This window comes from Anthonomus grandis, chromosome 18 (genome assembly GCF_022605725.1).
Source record: "Anthonomus grandis grandis chromosome 18, icAntGran1.3, whole genome shotgun sequence".
NCBI lineage: Eukaryota > Metazoa > Arthropoda > Insecta > Coleoptera > Curculionidae > Anthonomus > Anthonomus grandis.
Window position 1 is genome coordinate 4,117,757 of NC_065563.1, and position 20,083 is coordinate 4,137,839.

General features: G+C 31.4%; 1 long non-coding RNA gene across 1 annotated transcript; it reads left to right on the forward strand.

The window, feature by feature from the left end:
- Window positions 1-3,641: 3,641 nt before the first annotated feature.
- LOC126746830 (uncharacterized) lies at window positions 3,642-5,280 on the forward strand. Its single transcript, XR_007664001.1, has 2 exons — window positions 3,642-3,764; window positions 4,641-5,280. It is a non-coding gene; the product is annotated as an uncharacterized LOC126746830 (long non-coding RNA).
- The last annotated feature ends 14,803 nt before the right edge of the window (window positions 5,281-20,083 follow it).

Consider the following 20,083-nt stretch of genomic DNA (forward strand, 5'->3'; position numbering starts at 1 on the left):
AAAATCATTTAGTTGTCGACCTTCCAAGCAACAGACCACACGTGTGTGAAAAGTGCAATTTTGCTTAGTGTTGTGAACCAAATAAATAGTAAGTCTCTTACAATGTTTTTGTTTTAGGTGAATGTAATATATATTAGATTATAAGGGAAGGGTTAAAACGTGTAAATTTATTGCTAAAATTTAGCAAAAAATGATTTTACAATTAAAATATTAAGTGGCCGCGATCCGGTTTAAAAAAAGTTAACTTTTTTAGTTCTCGGCCAGAGGGGCCGAAAATTAGTTTAAAAGATTATTTTTTATTTTTAAATAAAACTGTAAAAAATAAGTGTTATAAGGTTTTTGTTAGTTTTTACATTTAGATTAACAATGCTTCTTTCCTGATATTAGATTGCGGCCTGCAAATTAAATTGAAGATGGTGTTTATTTTAATAATAAAATTATCCTGAAAGATAGGGGCCGAGATCTGGTATTTTTCGGCAATTGTGAATATTGCGGGGGCCGAGAATTAAAATCATTGTAGAGTTAAGTCATTTCGGTTCTCGGCCTAAACGCAATTCTAAAAGTTTTGATTCTAACTTTTTTTTCAGTGGCTAGATCGAAGAAAAAAAGAACCACTAATACCAAGGTTATTCGACCCAATCCATCGAAGGTTCGAAGGAAACTGTTTAAGTACAGTGAAGAGAATTTGAAAAATGCACTTTTTGAAATTAGAGAAAACAAAATGCCAATAAGGGAGGCAAGTCGAACATTTGGTGTTCCCAGGGCGACCATCCAAGATAGAATAAAAGGGAGAGTACCAGACGTCCTGCGAAAACCCGGACCACCTCCTCTATTAACTGTTGATGGTGAAGAAAAAATTAAAAATTGGATTGTTAATCTGGCAAAATGCGGTTTCCCTATTACAAAGCAGATGCTTTTTGATACAGTGTCAAAAATTAACGCTGATTCTGGTAAGTGTTTATTTAAGAAAGGTGTACCAAAACAAACGTGGTACTCAAATTTCTTAAAAAGAAATCCCGAGATATCCCTCAGAGAAGCTGAGGGAATAAATAAAGCCAGAGCTGCAGTTACAGAACAATCCGTAAGAAAATGGTTTCATGACCTCAAGGAGTACTTAGAGAGTAATAATTTGTCTTACATAATGAATGATCCAACGAGGATTTTCAATGGTGATGAGTCGGGATTCGCACTGTGTCCATCCAGTGGGAAAGTTTTGGGTCCTAAAGGTTTTCGTAATTTGCTGACTGTTAAACAAGGAAACGAAAAAGAAAACATTACTGTATTCATAACTTTCAACGCTAATGGAAATTTTGCCCCCCCACTTGTTCTATTCCCATATGTAAGACCACCTAGGTCTGTCATTGACAATATGCCCAGTGGATGGGTTTTGGGAAAGTCTGAAAAAGGGTGGATGACATCGGATGTCTTTTTTGAATTTATATGTAACGATTTTAACAATTGGTTAATTAAAGAAGAAATTCCAAAGCCTGTAATTCTATTTGTGGATGGGCATAAATCCCACCTTAATATGGCAATAAGTACATGGTGTGACGCAAACCAAATTATTCTATAAGGTACTGTTGGGTAATAAGGCCGGGCAGGTAATAAAGCCAAAGTTATCCCAACGGATACCTTAATATTCTGTGGTCCTAGTGGCACCATCTAGGTGTAGACAGATCTAAAACAAAACAGTTGGCGCTTTGCGAGCTAGTATACATTCCTCCATTTACCTACATGCACGTGTTTAAAAATTTGGAAGTGTTTTCGTGCCCGTGTTGTAAAAAATACCTGCAAAAGGTGAGTAACATTTTCAGTAAAATTTTACACTGATTTTCTTTAATTTAAAGATGGGTAAGTATTTATTAACAAAAACTTTTTTAAAAATGTGTAACCCTACGTAGAAAAATCTAGAATATTATTTAAATAAAATAGGTTTTGGGGTGGCCGAGAACCGATACAAAAATGGCCGAGAACTGTGAGGGGGGGCCAAGAAACAGTGAAATGGCCCTTTTTTTAGTTTTATCTCGCTTTACGCAAAATCTTTGAAAAAAAAACTTAAACAAATTTTTTAATTGTTAAAAACACTTTGACTAACATTTTGCATTGGGTAAAATTAAAATTCAAAGCCTCCTTCTATGTTTAATTTGGTTACAAAGTCAAAATTTCCGTTAAAAGGCCGAGAACCAGTGAACTGACCCTAATTAGTTATTTTGTTAATAAAGTTATTGTTATGTAATGTATCTGTTACCGTAAAGACCCGATTTCAGTAAAAAGTAGTTTTTAGTAGGAAAACCCCGTTTTGGAAATAGATGTTAAGATGGATTAGGAGAGTTGGGTTAGGTTGTGTTGGATTGGATTGGTTGCATCCAAATACGATCCGTCCAATCCAACACAATCGCGTTACACAAAAGTTTTGTGTAACACGTTGTATACGCGTTACACAAAAACGATCAGTTATTATCGGTTAGTCCTATTTTTAAGTGTTCTGCGCCCCAATGTGCCTATTCACGCTATTCGCCTAAAGGCGATCAAAAACAAATTTTTGCCCATATATGTAAACATTTAAATCAAGGATTAGAACTAAAATGTCCATTAAGGACCATTTGTAAATGCAAAAATTTGTTTTCTAATAAAGGCAACATGTACTCCCATATTATGAAACGACACAAAGATAATATTAATTATACGAAATATAGGTCACATTCATATGTTAAAAATTTTAACGCAGTCGGATACATCAAATTTTGAAGATGATTTCGGTTACGACATTGGGGAAACCGAAACTACAAATAACCAGAATTCGTCATTAGAGGAAATCAAAAATTTAAGCCTAAATTTATTAGCTAAAACGTTTTTAACTCTTCAGGCGAAATTTATGATAACTGAAGAGGCTTTGAATACTGTTATCAATTTATTTAATGATCTTAACCTATTAAATATCCAATATACAGAATTAAAACTTAAAGTTGATAATACATTTAACCCAGATATATCTGAATATTTAAAGAAATATTTGCTTCATTTAGCAAACAATCCTGAAAATGCGGTACTTAGAAGTTCCTATCTAAGGCCGGTAATAGACTATAAAAGATCTTCTATAAAAGAAATTTTATAAAATATTTTACAGTGTAATGTTACTTCTTTTATAAAAGATTAGTTTTATAAACTATCTTTTATAGCATTTAATAACATATGATTACATTTGATAAAATATTTGACCATTTCAAAGCAATATGGCGGATAATAAGTTTGTTTGGTGCGTTGCGGCGACCAAATTATTAATTTCCGAATATGAGAGTTACGAAATGTTATATAATCATCAACATCCGGATTACAAAAATCGAAATAAAAGACTAGATACATATAAACGAATTGCTGAAATAATAAATACAGTAAGCAAAGGTTGCAAGGTGGAGGATATTAAAAAAAAACTAAATGGGTTAAGAAGCCAATATTTATCAGAGAAAATGAAGGTAAATATTTTATTTTTTTATAACATTTTACTTTTTGGTTTATTGACATATAATACAATTAAAAGTTAATTATTTATTATTTTATTTTCTGCTTTTATGCTCCAGGTAATTCAGTCCAAAAAAAGTGAAGCCGAAGAGCATGATGTTTATAAGCCTAAGGTATATTGGTTTCCTTTATTAAAATTTTTGGACAAGTCAACAGAAGCTGATACATCAGAATCCAATTTAGAAATCCAGTCTGAACAATCCCAAGCGGGAAGTGACATTTATAATGCCATAAATCAAAATAATGTAAGTTATATGATTATATATAATTTTCTTGCCATGGAACTTTTCCAGAACCGTTATAATATGATTTAAATGCATCTCTTATTTCTCGACCATGGCGGTTCCCTCCAATATGAACCTGTCTTGTAAGAACTTGCATTTCCTGAAGATCTTCATCGATATGAACGTCTTGGTATTGAAAACCATTTTCAGTTCGAGTAAAAACGTCATGGCGTGTATATAGATGTTTTCGTCTTTCAGTTAACAGATTATGTAATGTGCAAGCAGCAAGTGTGATGCATGTAACTTTTTCAGGTGCTAAATTAATTGCAGTTAAAAAAACTCTGAATCGGCTTGCTAATATTCCGAAGCTACTTTCGATCATTCGTCTTCTACGAGATAGTCTGTAATTAAATATTTTTTCTTCCTTAGTTATATTTTTTAAAGAATACGGTTTCATAACATTGTAGCTCAGAGGAAACGCGTCATCAGCTAGAACAACATAGGGCATGGTAATATTTGTGTTCGGAAGATTTTTGCCGTCGGGAATGTTTAATATTGTTCTGTCTAGTAAGCATCTTCTTAGTTGGCTTTTAGCGAACATCCCACTGTCACCGATTCTGCCATTCGTTCCAACATCTACATACACAAATTTATAGTCGGCGTCAGTGAGAGCAAATAATATGATACTATGATAAGACTTATAGTTAAAGAAATGAGAGCCGCCTATTTCCGGACAATTAATTCGAATGTGTTTTCCATCCATTGCTCCAATTGTATTGACCACATTCCATTTGTTTTCAAACTCCTTGGCAATATTTTCCCATTCCTCTCTAGTTGTTGGTGTCTGTAAGAAAAATAAATATTTTAAAAGTATCTAACACATTTTTTTATTTACAGGATGACACCAGTGAAAAGGCAGAAACTACAACTTTAGCTTCCAAATCTGCTACAGATGGCATAAAACCAGCGGTTTCCATAAATAAAAAAAGAAAATCTATTCCTTACGATGACCTACTAGTTAAAGCTTCTGCAACCATGTCAGAAATGGGTAAAATTGTGAAACAAACTTCAGTGCATAATCAAACACAGGATGATGCCCTAGATACTTTCGGGAAATTTGTAGTATCTGAATTACGTGGGATACAGGGAGCCAGCAATGAGTTTGTACTAAGGCAAACAAAACGCAAAATTCAACAAATATTAATGGATACTTGGGATACTCTTGATCAACCGACCAGGCTATTAAGTCCAGCCTCATCCCAAGAATCATGGAGGTCATTACCACAGCCACCCCATCATAGTTATACTCCGTTGGAGTATAATTTTAATAATAATTTCAATGAAGAGAATGGGCTAACCAATTCCGATAATTTGATTAGCGATGCACTTAGAATGGCTAACGTGACAAGCACAGATTTTCAGCAAGAAAATATTTGAATAAATATTGATTTGTATTATTTCATTTTTTTTGTTCCTATTTAAGTTCTAGTTTTGTTATAAATAGAAATAAAGAATCATTTTTATTATTTTTTACAAAGTAATTTTACTACATACCTTCAGATATTCATTTTTTAATGCCTGATATATGGCCTTGGACGTTTCCGGGATTATGCCTGATAGGGTACATTGAGGTATACGACTGCTGTATTGAAGACTGGAATAACTCTCTCCAGTTGCCAGAAATCGAAGGGTCACCATAAGGCGTTCCTCAACGCTGATAGGATTCCTTAAGTGTGTATTTTGTCGGGATATAATTGGTGCTATTTTTGAAGCAATAAACGTAAATGTTTCGTGATCCATTCTTAAATAGTTTTCATAACTCCTACTATCTTCAGATAGTAACTCTCTTAGCAGATTATGATGGATTCCTCTTAAATTACGCCTCGCTACCCAGGGTCTTTCCCAAAGTCGACGGTTTTTTTCTTTTTTTCTTTTTAACACTAAACACATTGTAACCTAAGCAGCACTCATAGCAACAGCGCAAGCTAATGCACGTCTTTCATCCATTTTTAAATAAAAATAACGTCGGGATTCTCTTTAAATTTTACAAAGTTCTTTGATAGTGTAATACTGTTCTACTGCTCAAAAACTTTTCTTAAAAGAACTAGAATCAAACAAAATGTTTTATAAAAGATCTTTGTCAAATATCTTTTATAGTCTAATACCGGCCTAAGAAAAATATTTTATAAAACAAAATTTAGCTTTGTTGAACCTGTTAAAATAAAAGTGGGTCAAAATAATGATCGAGATTGTTTTTTCTATTACATACCAATATTAGAGACTATAAAAATGTTATTAAAAAATAAAAGTATTCTAGAGCAAGTTTTTAGAACTTCTGATATTAAAAACAATATTTATAAAGATATTATAGATGGAAAAGTGGTTCTAAAAAAAAGTAATATTTTTTTAAAAGAAAACACATTTTCTTTAAAGCTTATTTTATATCAGGATGCATTTGAATTATGTAACCCTTTAGGATCATCTCGTGGTAAACACAAAGTTGTTGGCATATATATGACTCTCGCTAATCTTTTTCCCTGGAACACAACCAGATTGGAACATATTCAGTTAGTCGCACTTATTTATGAGAAAGATTTAAAAAAAATTTGGTTTGGATACAGTTTTAAGAGTTCTAATTAATTATTTAAAAGTTCTTGAAACAGAAGGTATTCTTATTAATAATAATATTTATTTAAAAGGCACAGTAGTGTCGTTAGTGGGAGATAATCTTGGAAGCCATCAACTCGGTGGTTTTATAGAATCTTTTAACACAGAAAACTATTTCTGTAGATATTGTTATATAGATAAATTTTTGATACCGAGAATTTATCTAGAATATCGAGAGCTATAATTTTGATATTAGTATGGTGCCACTTACTGATAATCTAATGTATAGGGGAGTTAAAAAGGATTCTATTCTGAATTCGTTAACATATTTTCATGTATATTCTCCTGGCCTTCCACCTTGTTTGGCTCATGATCTACTTGAAGGAATTGTAAGTTACGATCTTATGATAATTATTACTTATTTGATAAAAGATAAAAAGTTTCTTTAAAAAATTTTAAACGACTCTTTGAAGACAATTCGTTTTAAAAACGAAAGTAAGACATCAGTTGCTGAAATAAAAATTTCAAATAAAATATTGGGTTCAGCTAATGAAATAATGTATATTTTGGATGTTTTGCCCTTTATTTTATATACAAAAGAAAGTTTATTAAGCAATTGCCAAAAATATGAACTTATTTTAATATTTCGTCAAATTCTTAATATATTGTTAGGTTTTGAAATATCCGTTAATCAAATTGCCATCTTAAGGAATTTAATTAAAGAATATTTAGAGCTACGAGTTGAGCTTTTTCCAGACGTTAAACTTAGACCCAAACATCATTTTCTCCAGCATTATCCAAAATTAGTTGCAATGTTTAGACCTTTGAGACACCTTTGGACGTTAAGGTTTGAAAGTAAACATAAATATTTTAAAGACGTGATTAGACATTCTCCAAATTTTAAAAATCCATTGTTTACGTTAAGCACTAAACATCAATACCTACAAGCTTTAACATCTGTCTTGTGATCTGTATACTAACAACGCTAAATCCGATAACTTTATTCCATTTGACATAACCAATTTTTCTGATGAACTTTTATTTATTTTAACCAAAGCACATACCCTAAGTATGTTTCGATATATAACAGAAGACCTTAATTATAGAGGAATTACTTATAAAAGAGACATGAGTCTTTGTTATTACAAAGACATTGATACTTGTTATTATTCCCTTTGTAAAATTGTGCATATTTTAATTTCTGAAAACCTAAAAGAAATTTATTTTGTTGGCAAACAACTTATAATTGAGTACAATTTAAGGATTGGATTGTATGAAAAAGTTGAAAGTTACGAAAACAATAAAAGTTATGATATTTGCATTGCATATGAAAAACTATTATGCTTTGAACCATTGCTAGAATTTGAAACATCTAAAGATACATCCGAAATTTTATTTTATTTTAAATCTGCATCCTTGGAGTTATACAAAATAAGCTTTATGTCTAAAACTACATTCACAACTAAGAAATTAAAAATACGCAAAAATTTATTATTCTTTATATTATGTACAGGATGAAAATGCCAAAAACATTAAAATATTTAATTTAAAAGTTTTATGGAAATACATATAGTAAAACTTAACTCTTAGCTTTTTAGATTTATTGAGTTAATATTTAAAAATTTTTTTTTAATGTTTTTAATTGTTTTTGGTAAGCTTTCCTAACAATAACCAATAAGTTCTTAATTACTCCATTATGCGTATTCATAATTAGAGTATCTTTGAAATATGGTTTCATTTACAACTTTATTGATTTAACCCTTTTTTCAGGATTGCTGGTTTGTAATTAAAAAGTATCATAATAAACATAAAATTAAGGTGGTCTAACATTTCTGTCAAAAAAGTTATGATAAAAGGTGATTATGTTATGATGTTATGAGGTGATTATGTTGTGTAGTTATGATGAAAGATGTGACTTTTTATATATTATACCGATATGTATATATTGTTTTATGTAATTTTTAGTATGTATACAATCAATATATACATATATTATAATTTAAATGTATATAGTGGTAGGTTAAGAATTTATTAATTGCAATAATAGTTTTATAAAGTTTATTTACCGCATGCATTTCATTTTAGATAATGAAATCTCTTTTTAAAATTTGGACCCTGGATCGTAAGAAAAAAAGCTTCATTGTTGTTGATGATGAGGAGAGTGGCGATTTGTATGCCGAACTTATTTTAAAAGGTAAACGAGGTATTAATAAGTTTTTTTAAATACCTATGATTTAACAATTTTTTTTTAGCCTCCGCAAAGTTCGGAATTAATGGTTCATCATTGGTCTTGGAAGAAGATGGAACGCCTATAGAGAACGAATGTTTAAGTTTCGTTAAAGAAAAAACTTTTACTTTATTGGCCAAGGACGCAAAGTGGTTCAAAATATCGTCCGAGTGTGGCAGTACATCATCTTCAATGGCCACTACCGTAACTGTGGAATCCGACTATTCGAAACTCACAGCCTCAGACGCAACCGGTAATTCTTCTATAGAAATAACAACAGTTACTGATTGTAACACCGAGTATTATTGGCACACTTTTGAAATTCCTTATGAGGCTCTAAGTGAGGAACATAAGCAATTACTGGAAAAAGGAGTGTGCCCTAAGCAAGTAAAATCTAACTTGGTTCATCTGATTGTAAATAAAATGAGGTCGTTAAAAAAAAATATACCAAGCAAAGCATTCAAAATAATAAGCAAAAAATTGATTGACAAATATCCTGTGGCTCTAAGGGATATCGACGAGGACGGAATTGTGTTAGATGGAACGCATTCTCTTATGCACAAACTACAGGAACGCAACAATTATCTAAACAGGCCGCATAAAAATACTAATTCGCTTTCTGAAAATCCAGTTAAAACAAAAAAAAGATAAGTTAGTGCAAGTGCAGGTTGCACTAATTGGTCTCCTCAGTTACCAGCTATATCAGAAGAATATAAAAGCCGGGAAGAAATTTCATGGATAACAGAAGAAAATTTTGTAGATGTAATGGAAAAAAATTATGCCGAACAAAGGCAGTTTCTGAACAGGCTTTCCCCACCATCCATAACAGAAATACAAGAGGATTGGCCAATTCTTCTTTCTAAAAAGGCAATTTTTTGGCACTTTTCAAAACTAACAAGCTGCGATATACACTTATTAGATCAGAGTAAAGGAAAAATTGAAAAGCTAGTACGCTATTGCCAAAAAACTACTAAGGGTAATGAAAATTCTAATCCTGACACAGAACCCATTGGATTAAATTTATTTTGAAAATTGGATGAAATTTACGTTAAATTTGATAAGGTAACTGTTTGTTTTATTTAGCTTTACATAATATTTCCTTATATAGCATATTTTTTAAATTCCAGAATCTATTTGAATTGGTTGAAGAAGATTTGCCTATCACACCCGTCATTCTTTATATACAAAATGGTAAGAAACTATATATAATAATAATACAATTTTTCTAACTATATATAATAATAATAATACATTCTTTCATAAATCATATTTTAACTTAAAATCAAAATTAACGATGTTTTCATTCACAAAAAAAATGACAATAGTAATTTTAATTAAGAAGATTATATATTTAAGAAAATTATACCTACTATATAAAAAAATATTTTTTTAGTTAATATTTAAAAAAATGCCCATTCTTACATATTCTTATTTCAGATGCCAATTCTTGTGTTAATGGTATTCTTATTTCAGACAATATATCTCATTTTTGGATATATTTGGAAAAACAACAAATATGTAGCGAGGGATACGAAACCCTGGAAGGAGCTTTCAAAGTACTTTTTGCGATCTTTTTCAATTTTAATATTAAATATCCACCAAAAACATACGTAACGCTGGAACTCATACAACGCTACATATTTAAAATCCACCCGGACACTGGATGAAAATCCAAGAATGTAGCAGCAACGAAAAAAAAAGATTTTTTCATTGTTAAAGAAACTTGCATAATTTATAATAACTAAAAAAAATTATTCATTAAGAATGTTACTTTGTTTAATTTTTTTATGTTTTTTTATAAACAATGAATAGAGTTTGACTTCTGTTGATTTTTCATAATTTTTAGAATAAATATACACAAAAATGTAAGTAGGGGAGGGTTGGCCAAAACGGGATAGTCGGGTAAAACAGGATACCGGTCCTTTTCTTAAAACAAGCAGCGCCATCTGTTGAATGACGGTGTCAATCGCTAAAAATAACGTCTGTCGAAATATAGCGAAGTGGAGATTCTTATTAATTTTGTTATTGCGGTGAGTGACAATTGACACTTTAATAAAGCAAGGTTACGGTATTTTGTTTTGTAGAGTTTTGTTACGATTTTGTCAGATTAAAGCCGGCAGTTAAATAAGGGTGAGTATTTTTTATGATTCTATGGGTCATTGGCTGTATTTTGAGAGATAAGTGACTGCTATAATTTTTGTTGTTGTTGTGGAAATTTAGAAAAAACTTTAATCATGTGCAGTTGGGTAAAACGGGATACCTGGGAGGTGGGTAAAACGGGACCGTTTTACTCGTTTACCCAACGCCATATATAGGCATGATATGTTTATTCTATGACAGAGGCTAAATTGCTGATAATAATTTTAATCAATATGCTGTTATTGAATAAAAGTTCAATACAGCCTAAATTTTATTTATTTAAATTTATTATGGCTTAGCTTGGTATTTATTTTTTAGGCTTTACATTTTAATATTAACCTATTTATTTACTTTTATTAGCTTGTATCTATTTTCAGATGCCTCTTACAAAATTACTACAAAATTAAATAGATTTTAAACAAAAAATATTACCCAACTGCTAAAAAGATAGAGTGAGATTTTTATATAATGAGTGTTTATTTTTTTTAGGCTTACAATGGGCAAATAAAGCATATAAAAGAAAAACTAATCGACAGTCTTGGGATGAGGAATGTATGCAACAAGCAATAGAAGAGTGTTTGGAAAACCTTCCAAACAAGAAAAAATGCCCCATAAAATAAAAATCGTCGAATCGCATATTTCCAATGTAAACATAAAATACCAGTCTATAAATAGAATATTTCAGACTCCAGCACGCGCACGTGAATTTCACGGTCGAAGGACGTGCAAATGTTTTTTCTTCAGGCGCAGTGACCTACATTCGCCTGTTTTGGCTACAAACGTCTGCGGGCAGACCCCGAGTATCGATTTCAATGGATCGCGCACGTGCATGTGCCCAGAAACGAATTTGTCAATTTGTATTCGTATCGACGATACGGTTGAACGTTCAACGCTTGTTTTCGTGGTTTCGTCTAGTTTTGAGTGAGGTTGGGTTGGGTTGGAAATTAAATAAAATCTAAAAAATTATCTTTGGTTGGTCTGGTAAGAAAAAAAGAACTTTTTCTTTTGTTTCTCCTTTGTAAAGTTGTTACTTATCTTTTTAGTTAAGCACAAGGTGGATTTAGACAATTCAGTGAGAGATTTAAAGTGGACTGTATTTGTGTGATTAAAAGTAAATGTGGAAAGGTCGAAAAACCAGCCTTTAAAGATCCTTACCTTAATATGTCTGTATCCAGCTTCAGCAGGCCTGCTCTGGACTTATTGGGTCTTCCAATTCGGGTTGAATCACTAAGAGTGGTTGCGGGTTTGATAAGTAAATCACGATCTGTGATGCGGTAAGATTAAGACAACAGTTGCGGAAATAAACGTATAGATCACGACACTGGAATCAATGCGCGATGATAAAAGTGCTAACAAGGAAGTCGTCTTCTCTCTGGTCTCCGTTCAGCACAAACCAAAGGAATTTAGAAATTTAAAGGCTATTCTACACGCGCAGATTTGTTGTTGTTAAGACTTAATATAAAAATATTAATTAAACTGGTTATAATAAAAGGAGAAATTTAAATGAAATGGTAGTTTTAATTTGGAGAGTAAAACAAAGAAATATTATAAAAAGAAGAAATTTATAATATTTGAACGTTCACAAACTAAATGTGGACGGACCAATCTTACTGCTTCTAAAAAATGTATTTTTCTTTTTTTTTTTAATTTTTTAGAAGCCGTGAGATAATTTTTTACATTTTATTTAATTTTTTACTTAGCGTAATACCCAAATACATATTTTTAAACTTTATAGATAACGTATAAGGCCCCTTATAATAAACTAAATAAACAGGTTGAAGTTGGAACAACTTCGACGTGCGCCATTCATTGATATCGATACTCGGGGTCTGCCCGCAGACGTTTGTGTTTTGGCTTCTTGCGACGCGGGAAGTATTGTATTTATACTTATTGTAATAGTCACAAGTTAGCTCTGCTGGGAGTAATGTCGCTCTCTCGCTCAAAAAGTTAAAAACGCAACTCTCTCTCTCAAGTACTCTCTACTATAAAATTAATTTGTATGAAGCTCTACGTTATAAAAACGTATAATTTCACGATTGTGACCAGAAACGTTTAGTTGTCCCAAACTAACGTTTACCCATATAAATATCCTATTTATGTGTGTATTGGTGGAAAACAAAACCTGTTGGTTTTGTATGCAGTGGCCCAGTGACAACAAATGAAAGCTGAAGTCTAAGTTCAATTGTTGGTGGCAGCTAGTTTATGGTATTGTTCCAATTCCCAATATTTAATTGAAGAACTCAAGGTAACTCTGTAAAGTATATTCATGGGATGACTGTGTCTAACAAAAATACCTTGGTAATTGTTATTTAGTGAATAACAAATGATAAAAGTGCTCCATTAGTTAAAACTTGTATAAAATAACAAATAACTTGTTTTTCTTCAAGATATTTTGGTGTCAACTTTATGTTAATTTAAACCCAAATTTGGTTTATGTCAAGTAACATGAATATGTCAATTAAGAAAAATTAACACATTTTAGATTAACTAATAATAATAAATCCAGTGCATTTCTTTTAATTAAACGTTCTCTCTTGTTAAATTTAAGAACTAAACCAAACAATAATAATTGTTTTTAACTATATATTGGTTTAATCATTTTGTAATTAACATTATTGGTTTAAATGGTGTGTGGATGAATTAGAATTAAGTACATTTACTCATAAGGTTATTACAAAGATCTCTTTTGGTTTTGATTATGTGTTATTACACAAGTTAAATGTTTATTTACGGTGACAAGTGTAACCTATTTACATATTGGTTGTAATAAACTATAACCCAGTATTTGAAGTGTTTATTTGCTAGTTTCAGTCAACCTTTTATAATTGAAGGTAAACAAACTGACACAACTGTCAAAAAAATCCAAGAGCAAGATAAAATTTGATCCGGTTGCCTTATGGTGTTACAATTAGATTTACCACGCGTTAAATCAATTTTCTATTTCTGTAGAAACAGATTAGAACCCTTACTTAGAAGTGACAAGATAACTACGAAAAGTTAGATTGCCCACTCTAAAGAGGTTCTCGAAGGAAGAATGGGTTACCTTAAGGCTTCAAAGGAATTTGGGGTACCACGAACAACAATTGCAGCCAGAGTTGATAAAATTAAAAAAGGGACTCTTAAACGAGAAAATTTGGCGAAAAAAGGACTAGGGCGTCACAGACCAGTTTTTTCTGAGGAGCAAGAAGCAGAATTGGTGCAACACATTTTGCATATGGAATCAAGACTTTTTGGATTTACTTTAAGTGATCTCCGAAGTTTGGCTTTCCAGTTAGCAGAACGCAATGGATTAGCTCATCAATTTAATAAAAACAAAAAAATGGCAGGTAAAGCTTGGTTATACAAATTTCTAGAGAGACATCCAAACGTTAAACTTCGCACACCCGAATCAACATCACTTGCTAGAGCTATGGGCTTTAATAGACCAGCTGTACAAAATTTTTTCTTTTTACTTTCTGACGTGCTTGAAAAATATAAAATACCGCCTGGGCGGATTTACAATGTCGATGAAACAGGTATAATGACAGTGCCAAAGAAAAGATCCAAATGTTTATCGCTGCGTGGGAAGAGGCAAGTTGGCTGCATATCTTCCGCTGAACGCGGTGTTCTGGTTACGGTGGAAATTTGCATGAGTGCCACTGGTATATTTATGCCGCCTGCCTTTATTTTCCCAAGATCAAGAGCAAAGCCAGAGCTGCTAGATGATGCTCCTCCTGGTAGTACAGCCTTTTTTCATTTATCAGGCTGGATGCAAAAAGAGATATTTTTAAAGTGGTTTAATCAATTTATTGACTTTTCAAAGGCCTCTACAGAACAACCTGTCCTGTTACTGTTAGACGGACATACAACCCACACAAAAAATATTGATGTAATAAGAAGAGCTAGAGAATGCGGTGTAATAATGCTATGCTTCCCACCGCATACAACACACCGGTTACAACCACTAGACGTTAGTTTTATGTCACCGGTTAGTACATTTTATACGTCAGAGGTTCAAAAATGGATGCAACAACACCCAGGTCGGCCAGTTACGATAACCCAAATTGGTAAGCTTTTCGGAAGCGCATACATGAAAGCTGCTAGCATCCAAACAGGTGTAAATGGGTTTAGAAAAACAGGCATTCAACCTTTTAATCCAGAAATCTTTGAAGACTGGATGTTTGAGCCAGCTGAAACTACAGTTACGCCTGTGCACAATCTTGCAGTTCCGATCGAAGAAAATAGGCGCCCTTCAGTACGTACACCATCACCAACTCCACAAGACCAAGTTACAAAGGAAGAAGAAATAGGGTGTGACATGGAAAATATTGAGAATTCTCCAAGAACATCGCCAGATCAGATCAGACCAGATTCTTCAACACCAGAGAAACCTCGCCAACCGCTAGCGGATAAGGAAACATTGCAGAATATCCCTCCTCCTATTTCCTGCAGAAACTTTTATGGAAATGCGACTCCCTCATGTTCGTACACTACCACCAATTTTCAAGTAACACCTGAACAAATAGTTCCAATTCCTCACGCCGAAAGAAAAGTAAATGCTAATGACAGGAGAAGAGGAAAAACGGCTGTGCTAACTTCAACACCGTACAAAGAAGAACTGGAAATATCTATGGAAAAGAAGCCCATTAAGAAACCCAAACTAAACCTAGAAGAAAACCAAAAAGTAAAGAATAATAAAGGAAAAAATAAAAATAATAAATCTGTCAACAAGCAAAAAAAACAAATGACAGAAAAAAAGAAAATTGACAGCAGTTCAGAGGAAGAGGAAGAAAATGGTGAAAGTTGCATTTACTGTACAGAGCTATACTCGAAATCTCAAGCTGACGACGGTTGGGTTATGTGTCAGGACTGTCGAATAGTGATGTCAAAAACTGAAGTATTCGTTACTTAAGATGTACTTATAGTAACGAATACAAAAGCTAATTTTTATTCGTTATTTCGTTACTTTCGTTTCTGACTGATTTTTTCTACTTTAACCACAAGCAACGAATCACGAAAAGCCAAATTTATGCGAACCGAACAGCGAGATGCGAGAGAGTCTAAAAAATTTTATGAACTACGACCGACTATGACGGGATAACGGGGGGTCTATGTAACGGGTTGCGTTGCGCGTTGCGGGTTGCCACTCGGGGTCCAATCCAAAGAGATTATAATTATAATGCCATGCAGATTGCCGATGCCGGTGATGTCAAATGTTCTTTTTTTGCTGTTGGCTGGGATTCACCTACTTCGTATATGGGCTATGATTAGCCGGAGGCTATAGTATCTGGGATTCCCCGTTCTCCGTTCTAAAGAGAAAGAATATCATGTTGTTTATTTTGCTGTGAAAACAGCGGTTCAATATTTTCATAGCAGTTCTCAGGCAAACCAAAAACTATTATCTACACAAAAGCAAATGAACAATGATCCAAAATTTATCCCTTTAAAATTAATAAACGATGTTGTAACTAGATGGAATTCTACATACTACATGTTTGAACGTTTCCTACAATTAAGTGAACCCTTAAGAGCGACTGTCGGAGTGTTACAGAATCCGATAGAATTACCAAATGCGGAAGAGTGGACCTTGTTAGATGAAGTATGTAAGATTTTAAAACCGTTTGAGCAAGTTAGTGTTGAAATGTGTGCGGATAAATCAGTTACACTCTCAAAGGTCATTTTAATTGTAGGAGGTTTAAAAAAAGCATTGCACAAATTAAATTCTAACACAATTATTACAGATACAGGAAAACAATTAATCAATCAGTTATCAACTTCCATTGAATTTAGATTTAGAAATATAGAAACTAATATTACTTTGGCGAAATCTACATTTCTTGATCCTAGATTTAAAGCAAAAGCTTTTAATTTTGATATAGCTCTACAAAAAGTAAAAGAAAAGATTTAAGAAGATGTTGTAAGACAAATTAATAAAATACAGGCTGAAACTGTTCCTACTGTAATTAATGAATCTGAAGAAACCGCAATAGAAACTCAACCAAACACTCTAAGTGCAGATTTAATTTGGGAGGACTTTGATGAAACTATCAGGTCTACTGAAAGTAGTATAAGTCCTACAGCTGCAGCTATCACAGAAATTAGAACTTTTTTATCAGAACCGAATATCGGTAGAAAAGAAAATCCCTTACATTGGTGGCGAACTCGTCATTTAACATATCCCCAGTTATCAGTTTTGGCTCAAAAACATCTTTCTGTTGTTGGAACTTCAGTTCCCTGTGAAAGACTCTTCTCAAAAGCAGGACAAATTCTTTCTGAACGGCGCAACCGATTAAAATCAAAAAACGTAGAGAAACTTATATTTTTGCACTGTAATAATGACATATTATAATGATAATGAATCGTATTTGTTATAATATTAAATTATTAGGTTAAATTTTGTTTTAAAAAAAATGTTATTTGGAAAGAGTAGCACCCTAAGTTTCAATTTGTTATACATATATTTAATGTATGGTATTAAATTTATTTTTAATTTTAAGTGAGCTTACCAACACATTCATTTTGTTTTGTTTTTTGTTTAGATTTGTAGTAATTTGCCTAAATTAATATAAGTTTGTCTTATGAATGCGTTCATTTATTTATTTTTTTAAATATACCTACTTATAAGGATCTAATAGGACCTACTTTATAGGAAAAAATATAAACTAAATGTTTATCATTTTTTGTACGGTCTAAATACATCTAATCGTAATCGTTATACTATAAAGAAAATATACCTAAACAATCATAATATAACACTGCATATTCGGAAAAATTAGGAGATTTAAAAGTGCAAAAAAAAATTCTATAACTGATTGATTGTCCAATATCATGAACATACGTCGTACATAAGTTTGTATCTAAAACAGCAATAAATTTAAACGAATTTTAATCAATATACTCATAATATCAAAAATAACGAAAGTAACGAATACTTGTATCGAAAGTAACGAATCGTTACAAGTACCTAAAAGTAACGGAAGTTTACATCACTACTGTCGACATTGGGCTCACGAAGCTTGCGGAGGAAGCTGGAAGCCGGAGTGGAGAATGGTGATGGGCCGTACTCATGCGATTTTTGTCATGGCTAAATTAGTAATTTTAATGTTTATTTACTTTTAAGGATTTTATAAGACACTTATTTTATTCTGTTTTTAACTTAAATTAACATTAAAACTTTTAACTTAACATTAAATTAAAATTAACAATTAATATGATTTTTTAATTATTTTTAAACACCATCCCATTTTACCCGACCAGGTGGGCAAAACGGGATACTTTATATTTTTTTAAAAATATATTTTTTTCTATGTTATAATCAAGATAATGAAGAATAACAATAGTTAACCATAAAAGAGAGTCAATGAGGAAGTTCCAGGTAAAAAATTATGGATATCATTAGCATAGTTAGTAAGTAATGGGTTAAAGCACTTTAGGTATCCCGTTTTGGCCAACTTTCCCCTACTCTTAACTGTAGAAATGATATTTGGTTGTATCAACTTTTGTTAATAGTCTTTTAAACTATTAAATAAGGAGTTCTCAAAATATTAATAAAAATTTTTTTTTTTTATTTTTAAATGTAATTCTTCTAAAAATTATTTCTAATTGTTAAGGATGTTTTGTTGTTATTAAGGAGTTTTTTTTAAAGGTTTTATAATATTAATAATTATTGGTTATTAAAAAATTAATCTTAGTTATTAAGGACTTCATTCTCAATTTTTGGCATTTCTTTTCAAACTGGTATTAATTATTTTATTAACAAATAATTTTCAAGAATAAGAATTTTGTAGTATTTTAAATATTTTTAAAATACTCTTAATTACATATTAAGAATTAATTTTGTTACTTATTTTTTAAATAATAATTAATTAATAATTAATTTAATTTTTAAATAATTTTTTTCCATAATATCTAATTATATTAATTATTATTATAAGTTTAAGATTTATAACCATTTTATATTATTCTTTCTTTAAACAAATATAAATTCTTTAATTTTTATTATTCTTGAAGCTGTTATTAATTATTATATATATTATATTTTTTACTTGTATATATTCTAATTTTTATTTTCATAATTATTATTCACAAATTATTAACAAGAAAAATATCAAAAGATAGCGGTTTGTGAAGTTGTTACTGGATTTAAGAAATAAATTTTTATTAACTTAATTTGTACATGTATTTTTTTACAGAATATTACCTACATAAAATTCAATAACCAATATTTTAAAAATAAAACTAATAGTATATATATTACGTAAAATTTATCCTGAAAAATTTTAGTGCTTTCAGAAATACATTACGGAATAAGATTATTTTCAATTATAAGTTAGGTATATTTCATTCGAGGAAATACTGAATATATACAGAAACTAAATTATTTTAAGGTGTATATTATGTAAAATTATGAGAAAAGAGAATATGCTTTTAGCAATATATTACGGAAAAAAATAATTTTCAATCATAAGTTAGGTACATTTCAGTGGGAAAAAAAACTAATTATATACAAAAACTATATGAATTTAAGCTATATATTACATAAAACTTTACAGAACCAATAAAGGAAAAGTTTACAGTACAAATTACTTAAAACTGTCAAAATAAATATGCGGTAATTTTACGGTACTTTACGTGGGTCCCATTATGGCCAACGTAAAATTACTGAAATTTACATATATATTTTTTGTAGTGTACGTTCGAGAAAAGCAAACCGATCCGTTTATTATAAATGAATATTTCAATTTACTTGAGGGAAGCCTTCAACGGTTAAATTTGGCTGACAAACCACATCTCATATGAAATTTGGATGAAACGAGTAAATGTACAGATCCTAGTAAAACGAAAGTTGTAGGAGAAAAGAGAAAACCGTCTGAAAAACCAACTGGAGGCACCGGAAAAAAAACTTCACGTGTTTAGTAGCTGCTAATGCTAGTGGTGAAAAGGCACCACCTTTAGTAATTTTTAAGGGTTTAAACTTATGATCCAATTTGATTCCTGAAAGTACGGATAATAAATGTCCCAACATGACTTTTGCGGCTAGTAAAAATGCCTGGATAAACTGCGAAATCTTTATTAACTTTTTAAAGAATAATTTGGTTACCACATTCACTGAAGAGAGGCCTGTACTGCTGATATACGATGGACATGACACCCATATTACCGAAGAAGTTGTACAGTTTGCAAAAACTCAAAATATTGAAATTTTAAAATTACCAGCCCATACAAGTCATTTGTTGCAACCCCTAGACCTTTCTGTTTTTAAATCAGTTAAAGTATCTTGGGATGAAAGTTTGTGCGTTTGGCAACGAAAGAATCCAGGAAGGCGTGTTTCAAAACGGGAGTTTGCACTTGGAAAGATTTGGGCCAATTTGGAAACAATATTAAAAGT